The 17,408-nt window shown below is 46.8% G+C and overlaps 1 long non-coding RNA gene across 1 annotated transcript; it reads left to right on the plus strand.

Annotated features, from left to right (window-relative positions):
* The first annotated feature begins 6,340 nt into the window (after positions 1 to 6,340).
* LOC133262162 (uncharacterized) lies at positions 6,341 to 8,745 on the plus strand. Its single transcript, XR_009741227.1, has 4 exons — positions 6,341 to 6,443; positions 6,787 to 6,864; positions 7,867 to 7,984; positions 8,605 to 8,745. It is a non-coding gene; the product is annotated as an uncharacterized LOC133262162 (long non-coding RNA).
* The last annotated feature ends 8,663 nt before the right edge of the window (positions 8,746 to 17,408 follow it).

A 17,408-nucleotide genomic window follows, 5' to 3' on the forward strand; every position in this document is an offset into this window, starting at 1 on the left:
CATTCTTTAACAGCTCCGAGATAAGATTCTGCCTTTTTTCCTCTCACAGAGCTCATATCAGACCCTGCTCTCACTCCTCTGTTCAAGTCCCCAGGATGTTTTCATACACATAGCTCACTTAAGACCTGACAAAGCTTGGAAGCCAGGTCTGGCTGGAGGAAGAGCAGGGGTGAAAGCAGACATCACTGTCTCTTTACACCAGTGACAATTATGGGTGACAGCGTGGTGATGAACTGGACTGAGCATGAAGAGGCTTAGCAAATAGATGAAACGCCTTTGAGATGATTTAGCAGCACATTAAGTGAAAGAAGATCTTTTTCAAGGAAGAGCCTGCTTTCAACAGAAATTAAGCTTGAGAGCATGTGGTTCAAAAGGCTTTGGAGAATGCAAGCTGCAAGCATCTTTTCAAGTTACAAAGTCAAGGCGCAGGTTTGACAGCCTCAATTAGAGAGCAAGACCTTTTCTCACCTTATTGCAGTGATTACCAAGGACTTTGTTGTTCCATCACCGCATAGATGCCACGGTAATTGCAGGAGAGCCGCATTAGCTCAGCTTTTGGACTGATCTTTTCTACCCTCATCCATTATCCAATGGGACTGCTTAGATCTCATTACAGCATCGCAGAAGAAACACTACACTGTTGTTACTGGGATGACTGAGGATGAAAACACTCCAAGTGGAGTGTCAGCCGCAGGGCTCAGGTTCCCTCAGGTCCCACACTGGTTTTCAGGACACTCAAGCTAACCCTGGCCTTCAAACCACTGAGTTCACATTAAAGCTGCAACACTGCTGAGTATCTAAGTGCCTGTAACTGAGTCTCAGTAGTACAGGGCTCGGCGCATTAAGGAACTTCACTGGTGGTCTGGAAATCTATTCATTTTAAACTCAGTCATATCTTCAGCTTTCAGCAGACACGTGAGGTATTTACAGTTACAGTGACAGGAGACAGAACAGAATCAGCCCTGTTACATCACACCTCTATCATCAGGAGGAAGTGGCTCAAGTCACTGGGGAGGACATCCAGTCCAGGCAGGTGACATTGGCAATGCTATTTATGAGCAACGAGACACACATGATGCAGAAGCATAAAGCATAATGCAGAAGGCCAACGTATGGCTAAGGGGAAAGCCCAGCCCGCAGCTGGACACAAAAGGCTACACAGTTGGTGTGAACCCCCTTTCTCCTCCAGAAATCAGTTCATTGAGCAGGCATGGCAAGGCAGGTGCCGAGAGACCGTTCAGTGACACCCATCATAAGCAGCTGCATCTTTCCCACTGCATGATCTGCAACAGGAACAGAGCACAGACACTGCCTGCGTGTCTCAGGCCAGCAGAGAACAGACTTGTACAGAAAATGACATCAGTTGGTTGAATCCCGAGCGTTCCTAAGAACACTTACCAGTTCAGGGCCCCTCCTCTGTTCCAGTTCAGCAGTCAGCAGCACTTGGAAGCAGCATTGCTGGCAGATGATTCCTGTTGTTCCCAAGCCTAAACGCACAACAAGTAGGTAGGTCTCCATCTGGGAAAGCAGCTATTGCCTTCTGCATGGTGGATATAAGATACCATGGGAAAACATATACAACAGCGTGGCCATTTCATACAGTGGGGCAGAGTGGACGAACAAAATGAGCTGTCTGAGATCTGGTAAGACACTCAGAATGCTATTGCACACAACTGACTCATTTAATCCAACTGGGATCGTCTTATAATTGTTGGAGAAGCTGCCTCTGGAGAACAATTGCAAACACCCATCAAGATCATCCTCATCTAAGTGAATGATGTTGGCAGCAATACAAATCACCACCTACCAGTGCAGTTGCTAAATCTGTTAAGGGAATATACATCCTAGTGCTGACAATAAAGGAAGTGCTAAATGCAGTTAGGCTTCTTTATTATTTATTTGTTTCTCCCTAATTACACTTATTTCTATACAACACTGATGGCAGTCCATCAGCATTTGTTCATTCACTAGAGTATTTCAGGATGCCAAGTCAGGCTTAAAAATAGACTCCTATGTGTTACAGAGCTCAGTTTGGGTATGATTTCTTGCACAGTATGAATGGTTATATGGATGAATTTGTCTTACAGCTCTCCAGCTTGCTCTTAAGTTTCCCAACCCATCTAAAGCTGCATCTGTAATCATGCAGTCGATTGCAACAGGCTGTTTAGTTTAGGGGATAATCTGTTTATACAGTTCAGCATGCCAGGCCAACTTCCATGTGCATGCAGGATGAGAAATGATGCATACTGACCCAAAGCTCTGTTTAGCTCCTTCTGTTTGGCTCCTTTTCATCCACAGGCTTATGGACACCAATACTCCAGTTTGAGCTCTGACCCTGGAAAGGCAAAACTCCATCTTTCAGCAAGGCAGAATCTCACAGCTGGATTAAGAACACATTAAGGCCATTTTTGGGGGTCGAGAAGAGGTTAAACTGCCTGCCCAAGATACAGCCACAACTAAGCAGCTCCACCACCGGTGTGGTCACTGTGCTGTGACCTACATTTAATTAAGAGCTGCTTCTGCAGGGACAAAGATGCTCCTGAGGTGAGGTTCCTGCCCTTTCACTGCTGAGAGGGCAGTGGTGCTGTGTCAGAAAACAGCTTTATCCCAAATTTCAGACTCCTCTCCTCTTAGCAGCTGTCAGGTGTCAAGAAGGGCCATAAAGAAGTTGTCTCCATCAGTGAGATAGCAGCCTATGTAGTCCGTAGAAAGGACGACAAGCCTCAAGCTGGGAATAGGATACTGATGCAGTGACATTTGGAAGTAATAATTATGTATATTTCCAGATTTGGGGAATAATTCTTCTTCCAGGCTAAGAAGAGCCCTAGTCAAGTTCCCAAGTTTCAAAGACAAGGCAATACACAAGCTCTCCTCTGCGATGAGGCTGAAATCCCTTCTATTATCTTACCACTCATTTCAAGGCTGGAGAGTCAGACTCAGCATATGATGGCTAAGACCTGTACAACTCCATGAATTACACTTCCCAGAACATCCCACTTGCCTGGATCCATCTCCTGCCTCTCCAAGGGCTGCTGTTCCTCTGTTAACTGCCACTTTGCAACCACAGGAGCAAGATATTTTAAGGTAACTACTGCAGATGCATTTACATTGCTTGATTTCAGATTGATGGACCTATATTCCAATCCATTTAAAAACTCCAACCAGCTGTCACTTCAAATTAACCCAATCAAAAAGTTGATAAAAATCCTAATGCTGCCAAGAAAACATCTTGTGCCTTCTATCTTCCGTAATGATTACTACTAATTCAGAAAGCCCATTTTCCCCTCACTTAGAGTGATTACCTACATGGTAAATACCATTCCACCAAGTTGTAGAGCTTAGAGAGCAAGGAGCTAAGTGATAGACCCTTAAATGTGGTTGTCACTCAGTTGCTGCAGAGCCTGCACCCTCAGAACTCAGGTACATTGAGACCCAACATGGTGATAGGAATCACTACCTGATCAAGCAGCTTCTAGCAAGCTGAAGAGCCCAGCAGCCTTCTAGTATTGTCCCATCCCTCCAACATGTTTACCTTGCCAGATTGTTGCTTCTTCTAAATTTGGTCTAACACAGGTTAGTCAAAACAAGCGCATCTCTTCACAGCAGCACTGAATTCAACAGCCACTGGTTTCATGATCAAGTGGTTGTATCCTTCATATGCTTAACTCAAGTCAGAACAAGAAGAAAAATCAAGAGCTCAGACTCCTATATTCTTGTATATGGTGCTCCTGGGTAGCTAGGCTGTGACCAAGCCTTTGCTGCTTGTGATTTATGATGGGGGAATATTCCTTACTGGATGAGCACATGCTCAATGTATTCTTGGGAAACTACTGAACCACCGTGTTCCAATGTCAAATGGTAATAAACCCAAAGAGGAATCCTAAAATCCCCGTGATGGACATAAATGCACTCTGTGCTCCAGCAGCAGTAACACATCCAGCAGAAACCCCACAGCGTCCTACTATTGAGCTCTAAAATGTAACTGAGTTTAGGACTGCAGTGCTTGAATGCATGAAATCAAGCTGGAGGCATTGCCATTTCTGTCAGGCTAGAGCCTACCAGTGCCTGCTCACTCCTGCTGAAGTGTCACAACTTGCTTTAGTACAAGAGATGATACACATGATTTACACCAGAGCCAGGGTGGCACTTGGCCTATGAAAGCTGCAGTGAGTTCTCTGGAGAGCTGCACATCCAACCAGTATCACCTTGATAACGGGCAACCACCACTTGCAGCAATAGAAACATCTTCTCAGGTAGCCCCTAAAGTGATAGGGGATTACATGAACTGACAGTGCTTTATTTTGCTTTTCCCCAACTACAGTTATTACCATCCAGTACAAAATGCAAGGCAATTCATGAATGATTGATGGCTCTAGTAAGCTTTACAGAGCAAAACACCCAACTGAATTATGCCAGTGATTTTAAAAGAAAGACCAAAGAGAATGCCTACAAATACAGTGATCCCTCTGAGTCACTAACATTGGAAATCATTCCATAGCCTGCAGAGTCTCAGATCCTAATGAAAAATAGGAGTTATTCAGCACAAACACATCTATCACTGACTCTGTTGCAGAATTGCTCCTGTGTCATGCCCAGAGATGACAGTTCTTGTTCATAAGCAGCATCTGAAAATGATCCTGCAGGAAGAGCCTCTCAGCAGGAAGAGCAGCGGGGAACAGAGAGAAGTATGAAGCAATTAGGCAGGACTGTGTATATGCACCATAACACACAGCTTTGGATTCCACGTACCTGGAAGTGACAGCTTCAGGGAAGGAGGCTGAGGAAGCGGCTGCTCTTCTCAGCGCTGTCACAACGAAGGAAGTTCATTGCATCTCTTTGAAGTCATTCATTCACTGTTCAGAACAAAACCGCTGCAGCAGAGGTGGAAACAGGCATGATACAGAAGATTCTGCTATCAGGTAGAAAACACTCTTGTGATAAGAAAGATTGGGCTGTACTCGCCCAGAATCAAGACTTGAAGTTAACAAAATAAGCTAAGCTGACAGTCTTCAAGCAATAGGAAGTTCGCGATCTACTCCAACCAGGCCAGAATGGTGCCAACGGTTCTATTTTGGTGCAGTAAAATCAGCCATGCTTTTTACAAGAGGCAAAACCAACAGTAAAGCTGCATGTTGTCACGCAGAAGAGGGACATAGGATCTTTGCAGATAAAAGAAACGTTACAGAGTATGCAGAAGCGGCTGCAGCAAGAAAGGAGACACCAAGGAAGACAGATTGCACAGAGGGGGTAATAACAACCACTTGTCAAAGGATTGGGAAGCACAAACGGTGCTGAGGGAAGAGAGGAAAGAGCCAGCTCGCTGTTCTAGATAATATTAAAGGTAGAGGAAGAACAGAGGGAGGGAAGCACAGCTAGTGAACAGGGACCTGCACTGTGAATGGCCTCCCGAGGACAGCACCGCTATCTCGGACTTTCAGTTGCCAACTTTCACATCCTTCTGATGCTTCACCCACTTCATCTGCTGCTATTGAAACTGAATCTGAAGAAAGAGATTAAAACTCTAATGGGGAATGCATTGGTGAAAGGACCACTAGAAACAGTCGGATGGGAGGAGCCCAGAAACACAAAGGCTCCCAATTAACTGAGCACAAGAGTAATTGCCAGAACAAAGGCACAAAGGAGCCCGGATGCCTTTCCCCTTCTCTAGCAAACCAAATGAAAGCTGGCTTAGGAGAAATAATGACACAACTGCCAAGCACCTCTGGGAAGGAGAGTTGGTAGGGTGAATAGCGCTTCAAAAGGTAAAATGAAAGGGCTGTCATTCCCAGAGCAGAGAAAAACTGGCTTTGAGGTCAGTGTGGAAACAAGGGGAGAATATGGTGACAAAGCTTTTAAAGCTAACTGATCAGTTATCATCGAACACCAAGCTCGCCTTTCCATCTCACGTTGTTTGCAGGAAAGAGCTTCTTTCCGCTTAACTAATCTACAAACACTGAGCATCAAACGTGGTAGGTCACTGTGAGCTCCGGCCTCAGTTCAGGATGGGTTCAGAGGCAGCACAGGGCACCCAGTTACACAGCACTGCTCGAACAACACAGTGGCTTGACTGAAACAGCTCTAAACGAACGGTTGAAGTCTCCTGCAGTGACTGGTTAGTGAAGACATCCCCAGACACCTCAGAAAGCCCTGGAATGCCTCTTCCCCGTATTTTTCAGCTTTTCTAACTGAAAGCATCCCATTCCAACTCAAGAAAGCAGAGCTTTGCAGGCACCATTTAAAGCAACAGACACATACTTAGCTGCTAATTCAACGACTCCTCACCTGTAACTGCCCTTTAAAGAACAAGCACTTCATGTAGTTTATACACAGTTGTTAAAGAGATTGCTCTGAGCAGCAGCTGCATGCGGCTAAGCTCTGTTTTGTGTGATGAGGGGCAGCATTAACCAGCAGCTGGTATGGAAGGGACCGGATCTGTGTGTGCAGTTAAGAAGTTGTCTTTTTTTTTGTTGGAAACTCATTATTTTAGTGCATGGGGGGGTTGCAAGCCTTAGTTGGACTTTTAAGAGTTTTACTGCTTGCTTGAGGCATCTGGGGTAGTGTGAGGGGGTAAAAGCTTCTACTGAAGTAGTTCTGAGCTGGTAGGATTGGCTGTGATGAGCTGGCTTGCCCTATAGAGGAGAGGATCTGCAAAACAGGAGAGTGTCTTAGAAGTAAGAATGTATTGATTTGATAGTGATATTTGCTGGTAGTTCTGTGGGTGGTGTGTATCTTTGTGCGGGTGTCTCTGCCTTGCTGAGCTCTCTAACGTGTCTGCTTTTGTTTCAGATGGAAGTAGGGCTCCTCTTTGTGAAAAAGGGAGGTCTGGGTTGTTTGAAGACTGGACAGGGTCAAGTGAGCAAGCAGGTAGGCAGGCAGGCAGATGGCTCATAGAAATGTGTCCTGTGGCTGTGGAGTGATGGTAAGAATGAGCAGTTTGAAGTCAGGCAGGAGAGTGGAAGACAGGAGGCTCTTCTTGTCCAGGAGAGAAAACAAGTTCCCTGTTGCTGGTTAAGTTGTACTGGGCAAAAGTCAGTATATTCAGTTTAAGTGTAAGCATGAGAGCACTGTTCAAGGATTGGAAGCTCAAGTGTGACTAACCTTAGCTGAGGCATGAAGTGAAGATACTAAAACTGGTAAATGCCAAGATATGGCTGGTGAAAAAGTATGTTCCAAGTGTTATTAGAGACAGCTCTGCTCAGACCTTGAGCCTTGCAGTTCTGTGAACTCAATGTGCCTGCTGAATTCTAGCTTTAGCTTCCACCTGTGTGCAGGGTGAGGAGTAAAAGGTGCAAGGTGCTTGATTTTAGCTCTTCAACTTACAGGTTTATGGAGTCCCTGTGTGAAACTGCTGATGAAGTGGACTTGCCGTGTGTGTTCTTAACACAGATAGGCCTGGAACGGAGATCAAAGGTTTTGCCATGACAGTAACTCTTCCTCTTCTTCATGTGAGCCATAATTGAGGCTTATTTGGTGAAATGAGTTTAAAGACTCTTTTGTGCTGATTTGCAAACATACATTGAAATAAATCCTGTGTACCTGTCAGGAACTTAATCCTTCCCTAAGCCACAAGTATTTGTGCTAAGCAACCAGCCTATGTGCAGATAAAGCGTTATGCAGTGTAAGCAGTTACTCTGCTGGAGAAGGGGAGACTGACATCTCAAAAATGGACTTTAGATTGAATTACCATATGCTAAAGCCAGCCATAGATCAGGGTGCAAAATCAATACAGCTTGTAGGACAAAAAGCCAGTACTGACGTGCAGTTCTAGCCAGCCAGGAAAATCAAATTTCACCTCAAAGAAGAGTTGCTTGTGCATAAATAGGCAAATGTATAGAAATCTGTGAAATACTGCCTGGTTTTTATGAGGTAGAAACTACTCCAAGTGGAAAGCATCCTGTCATCTAGAAGGGACTGCAAAGTGCACTAAAATAACAGGCTTGGATAGATGAAGCTCTTGTGTAACTGAGAGAGCACTTTGTGCCAAGTAAGTGAGCTCTGTGCTGATTTGTGCCCCCTCTTTTGCAGCTTTCACTGCAGGCTGTGAGGTTGCTTTGGCTGTTGGTCAGAAATGATACCCTGCAGCTTCCAGATCACCTTTCTGCAGATGTAAACTGTGCACTGACTGCTCTGCTCCCCAGAAATACAGTGAAATTACCCAGCTTCCTGTCAGAAGGGGTTTGGGTTGGAGCAGTGACTAAGAACAGGATTCCCGACAAGCCACAGGTGAAAGGTTTTGCCCATGGTACATTGCTGCTCTGGTTCTTGGGCCTATTTATATTTACTTAAAAGCAACTTGCCATGCATGCAGCTCCGTTTTCAGTCTTAGTCTGCTCCAGTGTGGGCAATGTGACAGAGCTCCTTTCCTTAGGACTCGGGAGGCTGAGTTTGGTGGAGTCACTCTTCCCTCTCAATCCTTGCTTCTTTCTTGTGAGCACTGAGCTGAGTGTTCCATGTAAATCTAGTGAAAAAACAGTGAAACTCTTCTTATTTCTAATCCCTTGACTCTCCCTATTGTCCATAGAAGTTATAAGTTGGGAAGCTTCCAAACGCTTGGCCTAACAATGTATTCTGTGTGGGTGACAAGCTTATGCCCTTGCTTTTCAGTTTCCAGTTTGAATACAGATTAGTCACTTGTGCAGAGCCTTTAATGAAGTCCTGGTCCTGTAGGGAATTTGGGAGGCATGCTGCATGCGATTTCTGCTACCTCTGCTGGAACTGCAACAAAGATGTCAGGGTCTTTGTGGAGGTCCATAGAGGAGGCTGAAATGGCTGGTGGAAGGACCTTTTCCTTTAGGCTGCTTTCTTGCAGAGAGGGAGTTTGGGATTTGTCACAAATGGAGATCCTGTTGCATCTCTGCAGCCTTTTCTGGGATGGAGAAACCTTGTCTTAATTCATGCTCCTTGTTCTTTGTGCTTGCAGAGACAAGGACCGGTGTGCCAAGGAAGCTTGCAAGCCTGAGTGCTAGGGAGGTTGGAACTCTTTTGTAGGTCGTGACAACTGCTTCCTTGCCGTTAGTAGCTGTAATTATGACTGTCGTACTACAATGGCAGGTAAGTAACAGCCCCTAGGTTAAGGCTCAGCTATAGGAATCGAGTAAAACATGAGAAATACCTATAGAAGCCTCCAAATAAGACTCCAGAGGGAATCTTCAGTTTCTTTCTTGGCCTTTCAGAAGCCCCTTAGGAAGCAGAATTTAGGTACTTGATTTTAGGAGCCAGATTTTGATTTTTGTAGCCCTTTAAGCAATAATCAAAGGGTGCTCATGTTGCAGAACAGCAGCTGCGGATGGAACTGTTGAGATGAATGTTGTGTGCAAGTGTGGCACTTACTGACAGGTTTTAATTGCCTTTTGAAGGACAGTAAAGGTGGGGACCTGCATTTTCTCCTTCAGGGCACTTCATGAATAAATGCACATAACTCTCGAGGCTCTATACCTTAAGCAGCCACAGCTTCAGTAAATGCATTGTATACTTTGTTCATCTGTGAATAGTAATTGAGTCCTGGACTGCATTTGTAGTGCTGAGAGTAATACAACTACCATGATGTATAATAATGCTTAAGAGCTCCAGGGAGGCTCATTTACATGATAGTGAGGGAAATGGTCTTGCCAGGAATAAGAATTAAGAGGCTGGTATTGTGTGAATTATAAAGTGGGTTTCAGGTGGGGAAGGGTATATGGGAAAAGGGTGACTAATGGCATTGAAAATCGTTGTTAGGAAGATGGGTTGGCTTTTATTTCCCCTTTGACTGACTTGGAATAAGGGGGGATCTATTCCTCTATAGTCTTTGGAGAGCTGGGTGCTGCTTCTGGCTCTGCAAATCCCGACCATCGAGTCCTACTGAAGGGAAGTGTAACTCCAGTGGGAAATGCAGGCTGTTTGCAAGGCTCCCTGTGGTCACATGAAACTGTAAAACTCCAGGATCTTCTCCTGCAGAACCTGCCCTCACCCGGCTTTCACCTGCTGAAAGATGAGTTCAGTCACTGCTGGCCTGAGTTGGAGGGGCTTCATTAGCGGCATAGCCCTTCGGGTGGCAGTGTTGCCTCTTCTGTACTGGGGTGCAAACCCTTTCTAGGGACCCTTTGTGTCCTGTTTGAGTTCTAAACGCTCTGTGAACTCTTTTGTTTCGATAAAGAAGTGTGAAGCTTGGGTAGTTAAACCTTCCCAAAGGTAAAGTTGTGTGGGGCTCCCTGTTTAGTCCTCGTTTTAGCATAAGAGTGCCGCAGGAAGGTTTCATGGCTTGCAGGCTATGGGATGGAGGAAAAACTTGGCTGGAGAAGAGCTTGGTGAATTGAAGCGCCAGTGCGAGAAGCTCTCTGAGGAGTTGAAATTTGGGAATCTAAAGGTAGCTATTTGCTCATGCTGATTTTTTCCAAATGGCCCTGAAGAGACAAGCCTCTACAGGGAATGATTTGCACCAGTCCTGCCTCAGCTTCAGTCTCTGACTGCAGAGTTTGGCTTCCTTAGCTGCAGTTAGCCCCTGTGAATGCTCCCAGAGGGCTGCTGAGTGGCTCTGAGCCTCTGGTCCATCATATTCATAAAACAGACTGAGATTCTGGGTAAGAGATGCTGCTGGAAAGCTAAGTATTACTATTGCCATAAAGCTGATGTTAACACATCTGTGTGTGAGGGGAATGTGCTCTGCGAGCATAAAGTGACTTTGCCACCCTTACAAGATTGCAGCTTTTACAGCTGCACTCCCTGTGTTTATAAAACATATAGGGCCAGCACCAGCATCATCTTGAGCTATGACTTGTCCCAGCCATCAGCTGGAAGCTGCTGTAGTGATCCAGTGAATTAGGGTGAGGGCAGAGGTAGGAATTGCCATCTGGCCTGGCAAGTGGCTGATTTGGAGGTGGATGTGGGTATATCATGGTGCCAGAACACCATGTGCTTTAATCGGGCTGCTTGCCCGCAGGCATTTAAACCTTTCGTTTACAAGTTGTGGGGCAAAGCAGTAACTGAGAAACCAGGCAGACACTCAGAGATGCTCTAGGAATCCCCAAGTGGCTTCAAACCCCAGAAGAGCAGGGGCAGACCTGATCTGAGGCCTGCTTCTCTGTGCAGGTTTTGTTTCAGCTGTGAAGATGATCAAATATAATGAGGTTCAGCAGCTCAACGATGGGCTGCTTCAAGTGAGGGGTCACTTCCTAACGCCTGCTGTCACAAAAGCTCTTCATGCTGTTGCTGTCCCCGCTGACTGCAAGGGGGGGAAGCAGCAGGCTCACAGCTTGTGAAGGTGCTCAGCTCTGCAGAGGCTGTACCCAGCAGGGAGGCAGGGATGCAGCCACACGTGCAAATGCCCGAGCAGCTTAGAGACACGTGAAGCATTTGTCACTCCTTGCAGCCATCCATGTCACTCCCAACAGGTTTATATCCTTGTCATCCTCTTCGTGCCGGGAATAAATAGCTGGAGATAAGTGAGGGCAGATTCCTTGTCTTTTCAGAAAGCATTGTGGGGTGGGAGGAGGAAAGGCATCTTTGATCCTGGCTGTATCTGCTGCCTGGTGTGAGCTGGTACCCCAAGGTAACTGTTCTGCTCCTGGGGCTGCTAGCAAAAGTGCAGCAGGCTATAATAAGACCTTCCCCTCATCCCTGGGAGCTGAATGCTGACGAGGCCCTACCTGAGCTGGTCCTGGTGCATCCTGTGCCACAAGCTAATGCCTCCGGTGCTGCCTGCAAAGGGCAGCAAACAGCCTCCTTGGGAAAAGGAGATGGGGATGTGGAAGGTCAGTCAGGCACTGCCGAGATGAATGAAACAACCCAGGCAATGGTAGGTCTCTAAACTTGGGTTACCATGTGTCTAGGCTAAAATGGTGCTGTCCCCACATCAGCTTTGTACTGGTGTGAGTTGGGATGCTGATGTGACGATGGGGCAGGACTGATGATGCTGGGTGCCTTCCAGCTGAAACAACTGCACTATTGCATCTGAACACCTCTCCAGCTGAGAGCCTGCCAGCCCTGTACCTCTCTTCAGGATTTATGGATACTTGGAGTTGGCTGGGAGACCTTGTGCTGCTGTGGCAGCCAGCCCTGCCATAGGCTGCAGGTGCCAGGCTGGCACAGAGCTTGTGCCTGAGGGAATGGGGGTTTAAAATCCAATCTCCTCCAGCTGACAAGTGCCTGCTTAAGCCAATTGCTTTACAAGGACCAGCCGGCATCCCCATTGCCTTCCCTCTGTACTGTGCTAATGGGGTTGTACAAACATCCCCTCATTTGCAAGAGCTGTTTTCCTACTTGGGTTCTCTCTCTTCAGCTCCTTGTTTTCATTCTTCTTCTCTGCAACTGTAATATGCTGGGATTTAGATCCCTTTGGACCTGATTGCATGAGAGCTAAATTCTTCCCGGGATTTCCATGAGGTGAAGCTGGGTAGCAGTTACATTGACATTAGCATGGCCTGTTCTTTGTTTTAACTAATTTATGGTTAAGGCCAGTAGTAAATTGGACCCCTGTGCTCCAGGAATAAGGAATATACAGGTGTGATGTGTACGATGAGGCTCAGAAATGGTGGCAAATGTAGCTGGTGTGCAACTCGAGTGGGTCGGTACTTGCATGGATGCTGAATGTTCCTTCTCTGCTGTGCTGGAGCAGACCTAGCTTGAGCCAAAGCTCCTCTTTAGGGCCTTGCGTGTCCCTAGGTTGTGGGCAGTAGTTTTGCAGGGAATAGCCAGTTTTGCCTACTACATGCTGAAACACCTTCTGCCCCAATGGTGTAAGGACAGGGAATGCCAGTCTCCTTGTTAGCTGGGTCACGAGTAGGTTCTAGACAGAACTGAAAACCTGCAGACGATGCACCTTCATTCTTATGCACGCAAACCTGTCTTTCCTGCTGCTCCACACTGAATGGTCCAGTGAGCAGGACAGCAGCATCCCAGGAAGAAGGCAGAGTCATCCCAGCCCTCTGTTCTGTATGCTCTGATGAAGTGTTTCTGTCACTAGAGAGGACAAGGGCTCTTGTCCCAGTCTCCTGCTCTCTCAGCATCATGCTTTGAGTTTTCCAGCAGAGCTGCCTGATGTGCTCCTTGGACCTTGAAGGATTTGTTCCATGTCAGATGCAAGAATAAGCACAAGCTATGCCTTAGACTTCCAGAAGGATTCTCACAGGGATGATGGTGAAAAGCAGCTCAAGGTAGGTTGGTGTCCCTGCTTTGCATGCCGGAGGGATATAGCCCTTGTCATGGAGTTCCTGCTGGGATAACAGTGTTTCCAGGCAGATCAGATGATCTCCTCTTCAGTCTTTCAGCGTCAGTGGTAGTAATGCTGCTGTTTGAGATCAGAACAACAGAAATGGCCAACGCTGTGGAGGTGAAAAGATTGAAGATCGTCTGTAGCAGTTCCTGTAACTTCTCTTGTTCTATGGAGGAGGAGGAATCATTGCTCAGTACTGGCAGTGGTGCAGAGGCATGAAAAGGAATTAACCTGAGTGCTTTATTGTGCTGATCTTCATCCAAGCACCCAGCCAAAGGTGGCTTAGGAATATGTCTGTTTCTAGCTGAGGAACCAAAGGGACATTACACTCCTAGATCTCTGGGGAGGAGAAGGTTTGAAGTGAGTGTGAGGACTAACCTGCTATGTAAGAACAAGTTGGCCTCATGTAGTACCCTGCAGGAGGGCTCTGCATGGGGAAGGGCTTGTTTAGGAGCTGCAGGTCTGATGCTATGGCAGGTCTCTTGTCTTCACTCCTCAAATGATGCACAAACTCCTCCCACACTGATCTAAGCACAGGCTCATGCATGGTTTTTGCAGTGAATGGCTAGAGCAGGTGGGTCCCTGCAGCAGAAGGGGCTGGCTTTTATTTAGAGCACAAAAAGAAACAATTCTCAGGCAAACGAGTCCCTTTGCTGGACAAGCTTTATAGTTCTGTCACCTGAAGGTGGGTCTGTTTCTGATCCATAGCTGCCGAATGGAGGTGATGTGTGCTTAACTCTCTGGGATGTATTGTGTAGATATAGCTAGACTTCGAGGAATGCTTGGTGCTGCAAGCAGCATTGTAACTGCTTCATAAGCTTTTGTGGTGATCGAGTTGGAAGTGCTCAGAGAGCTTCCAACACAGTTGTGATTTTATATGGGCTTGTATCCAAAGGTTCATTGCTTTTATATAGGCTTGTAGCCTCAACTCTGTGCAATGCAGTCACTCTAACAACATGAAGCTCTCTCTAGACCTGTATTTCTTCTTGAGCTGGCCAAGGAATGATGTCTTTAAAGGGGGTAGCTGACACCAAGCAAGCAGATAGTAGCAAAGTGGGTCACTATAGGTGAGGGACTCCGTTATTTACCCCTAAGGTGAACCTCTGGTAATCTCTTGCTCCTCTGGCCTCATCGCTCACGGTCCAGCTGCTGCACGTAGTAAATGGAAACTACAGCTCACTGTATTGCTGGGCCTCTGCTCGCCCTCGGAAGCGAAACAGTGGAGAGGAAGCTCCACTCCGAGCTGTTCCACCGTGTTCCTATGGAAACTGCCAGCTCTCCAGCAGGTTTTCCAAAGGGCACAAGCTGTGGATGCCTTGGAGTAATTGCTATGTTCACATGCTTCTGAAGCTTATCCCTGAGCACCAGCAGGTCTCTCCAGCAGTTGCCTTGGTGACTGCTTTTTCCATGCTGTTGGACTGTAATAGGCATGTTAGCAATGCTGAGGAGTGCTGCTGCTCTTGATGGAGTCTGCTCAAATCTTGGGGGCCACAGGTCCGGGGGTAGGGGGGGCAGGTTTTCTTCCTAAGAGAAGTTTTTAATGTCTGTAGCACACCTTGGAGGCTCGATGTGCTGAGAGAGTTCTCCTGATGGATGAGGGCTTAAGGAATTGCTTCATGTCCTGAAGATGAGACACCTCATAGGACATCGGTTGAAAGCTGATCAGTAGTTTCTCTGGTGCCTTAAAAGAGTTAAATGCTTGTCTGGGTACCCGAAGCCTTATTTTGTCATTGTCACAAATGCTGCCCCATAAGGGCTTTGCATTGGTATGCAACAAATCTTTCCACTTTGATCCAATAAACTGCTTTTGGGCTGTTAGTTTTCCTCGGATGGAGTTGGTTGCACGGTGTTAAGGAGTAGTGTAGGTGGTGGGTCTGAAACACTTGGAGGTGGTCCTAAATGAAATGAACTTGTGTTCCTGAAGCTGCTGAATGGGAGCTTGAGCGTGGAGCAGGCAGATGGTCAGCAGTGCTTGGGCAGGATGAACCCATGATGCACTCGATGCAAGCTAATACCCGTGCTTTTGTGGACTTCCAGACTGCAGCAGCACTCCTGATGGGGCTGGCTCTGCATGGAAATGCATGGAGAAACATATCCAGAGGTGCCATAGACTGTGCTAACCACAACAGTCACCACTAAGACTTCCTGCTCTTCACAGGCTGTTTGATGCCATCTCTTCTGTATGGATAGAATTGTATACTGAAGTGTAGCATCCAGTAGGATAAATGATACTCATTGCAAGCATCAATTTTAACTGAAGTGAAGGGGAAGAAAGTGAAAAGACAGCTTTTCCCTTAAGACTAGAGCAAGAGCTTAGGGAGAGTGCATGGCTTGGAGTTCTTGAGCTGCCATCTTCATTTAGTGACTGGGTAGTCAGGTGCTCACTGACCGATCATTCCGTACTTCCAGCAAGGAAGGGACACCACGGGTTTAATGCTGTGTTACCATTTGGGTTCCTGGGAAGGAAAAGCGGGAGGGAGGGTGCAAAGCTGCTGAGTCAGGAAGCACAGGTTGTGTAATTCACACATATCCCCCCATGAGAGCTCCCACAACTTCCTGGGAGGCTGCAGAGCACGTTGAGGTACAAGGGAGCGGAGAGAGAATGAAGACAGCTTGTCTTGGTACTGCATGGAAGACTATGGCATTTCTCCAGGTAATTCCTGCTGCTCTGTGCCTTGTGTCTGGTGGAAGTGCCCGAGGGCAGCTGGATCAAGATAAAGCTTCCTTCCCTTTGAAGAGCTCCAGAGGGTTCCAGTCTCAGGCTGCATGTGCATGGTCCGGTGCTGAACAGGAGCAGAGCTTCTGGTGTGAGATGAATCTGACAACAGAAGAAAGAAATGGCTGTACTCTAATGCATGAAGAGTGCATGGTGGAATGTTTTTCCCATTGATGCCATGGTGCAAGGTGGGAATATTGCTTGAAGGGGCTTCTGCTGATCAACTACACTGTAGAATCAGACCGGGCTATATGCTTTTGGTGGAGTGGTCGTGAGTTACGCTGCTGAGTAGCTTTGGAGTGTAAATTGCAAGAGGTTGGAATGCTTTTAAAAGGTAGCGAAGAGAAAGCTGTATCTATTTGAGCACTGAGTTCTGTTGTTAAGAATGGGGAAAACCAGGGTTAGGTAGAAATGAAGAAGGTTGCGGGAGCTCAGGGGTGGCTTCTGGTTCTTATGCACGGTAGCAAACTGGGGCTTGCTTCACTGGGTTCTTCACTTACGGGGTTCTTTGTAAGTGCCCTTCTGCTGCCCATCCTGTGCCACCAATCACTGCTGAAGTGACAGCGGCTGGAGCAGAGCTGGCTGTTCAACCTGGGGCAGGGAAGGGTATCCTTGGTGGTGGTGTACAAGAGGACTTGTACTTGGAGGGAGGAATGTCCTTCTGCCTTTTACTGGCTCTGAGAAAGCTTAATACTGGCAGGGCCCATTAATTTTTAATTTAGGTCTCTCTGCTGCACTGCTGTTGTGCTTTACGAGGATATTACACCAAAATAAAGGCCTGTAAAACAGTGTTTGAAGGTTTGCAAAAGGCCCAGTCATTATGGATAATGTGCATGCTGAAGGAGAAATGAGGGGGTATTTATAGCACACCTCACAATTGTTGTTTTATTGGGATGTCACCCTTACAGGCTGACTGCAAGCTAAGGTGATTCCTAAGCCAGGAATCCTCAGACATTAATGTATCTGTATGAAATTTTCAAACATGCTTTGTTTCTACTGCTGCTTTTGTGTTTGAAATGGTTTCTTGTATCCCATCATTGATACGGCTTTATACATTATTGTGGGGAAGGGGATCATTCAGCACCACTGCCACAGAACCCCACGTACCTCACCAAAGGCAGAGCTGGGAGGTCTCTTCAAACCACCCTTTGTACTTCGCAGGGCTGCTGTTAATCCATGCAGTTACTCTGGGTTTGTGCAGATACAGCAAATGCTAAAAGCATTTCCCTGCCTTGACTCTTTGCCAGCAGTTGGCAGTGGAGGTGAGCTGCAGCCTCTGTGCTTTGGGGGCAAAAGGAATTCTGGGCTCAAAATATTGCCTAAGAGGAGGGAGCTGAGACTCTCAGGCCTGCAGCTTGAAGCATGCTCCCCATAGGGAGCACTGGAGCGGGTTTTGGTCTGAAGCATGAATTCTGCTCCATGAAGCGCAGCAGCAAACCTCTTGCTGCAGTCTTGCTAGAGATAACACGATGCCTTCTGGCTACTCTTACCTTGTCCAGACTG

This window comes from Pezoporus flaviventris, unplaced genomic scaffold (genome assembly GCF_033815535.1).
Source record: "Pezoporus flaviventris isolate CSIRO_AGI_PZ_B2104156 unplaced genomic scaffold, CSIRO_AGI_Pfla_v1 ptg000191l, whole genome shotgun sequence".
NCBI classification, from domain to species: Eukaryota; Metazoa; Chordata; class Aves; order Psittaciformes; family Psittacidae; genus Pezoporus; species Pezoporus flaviventris.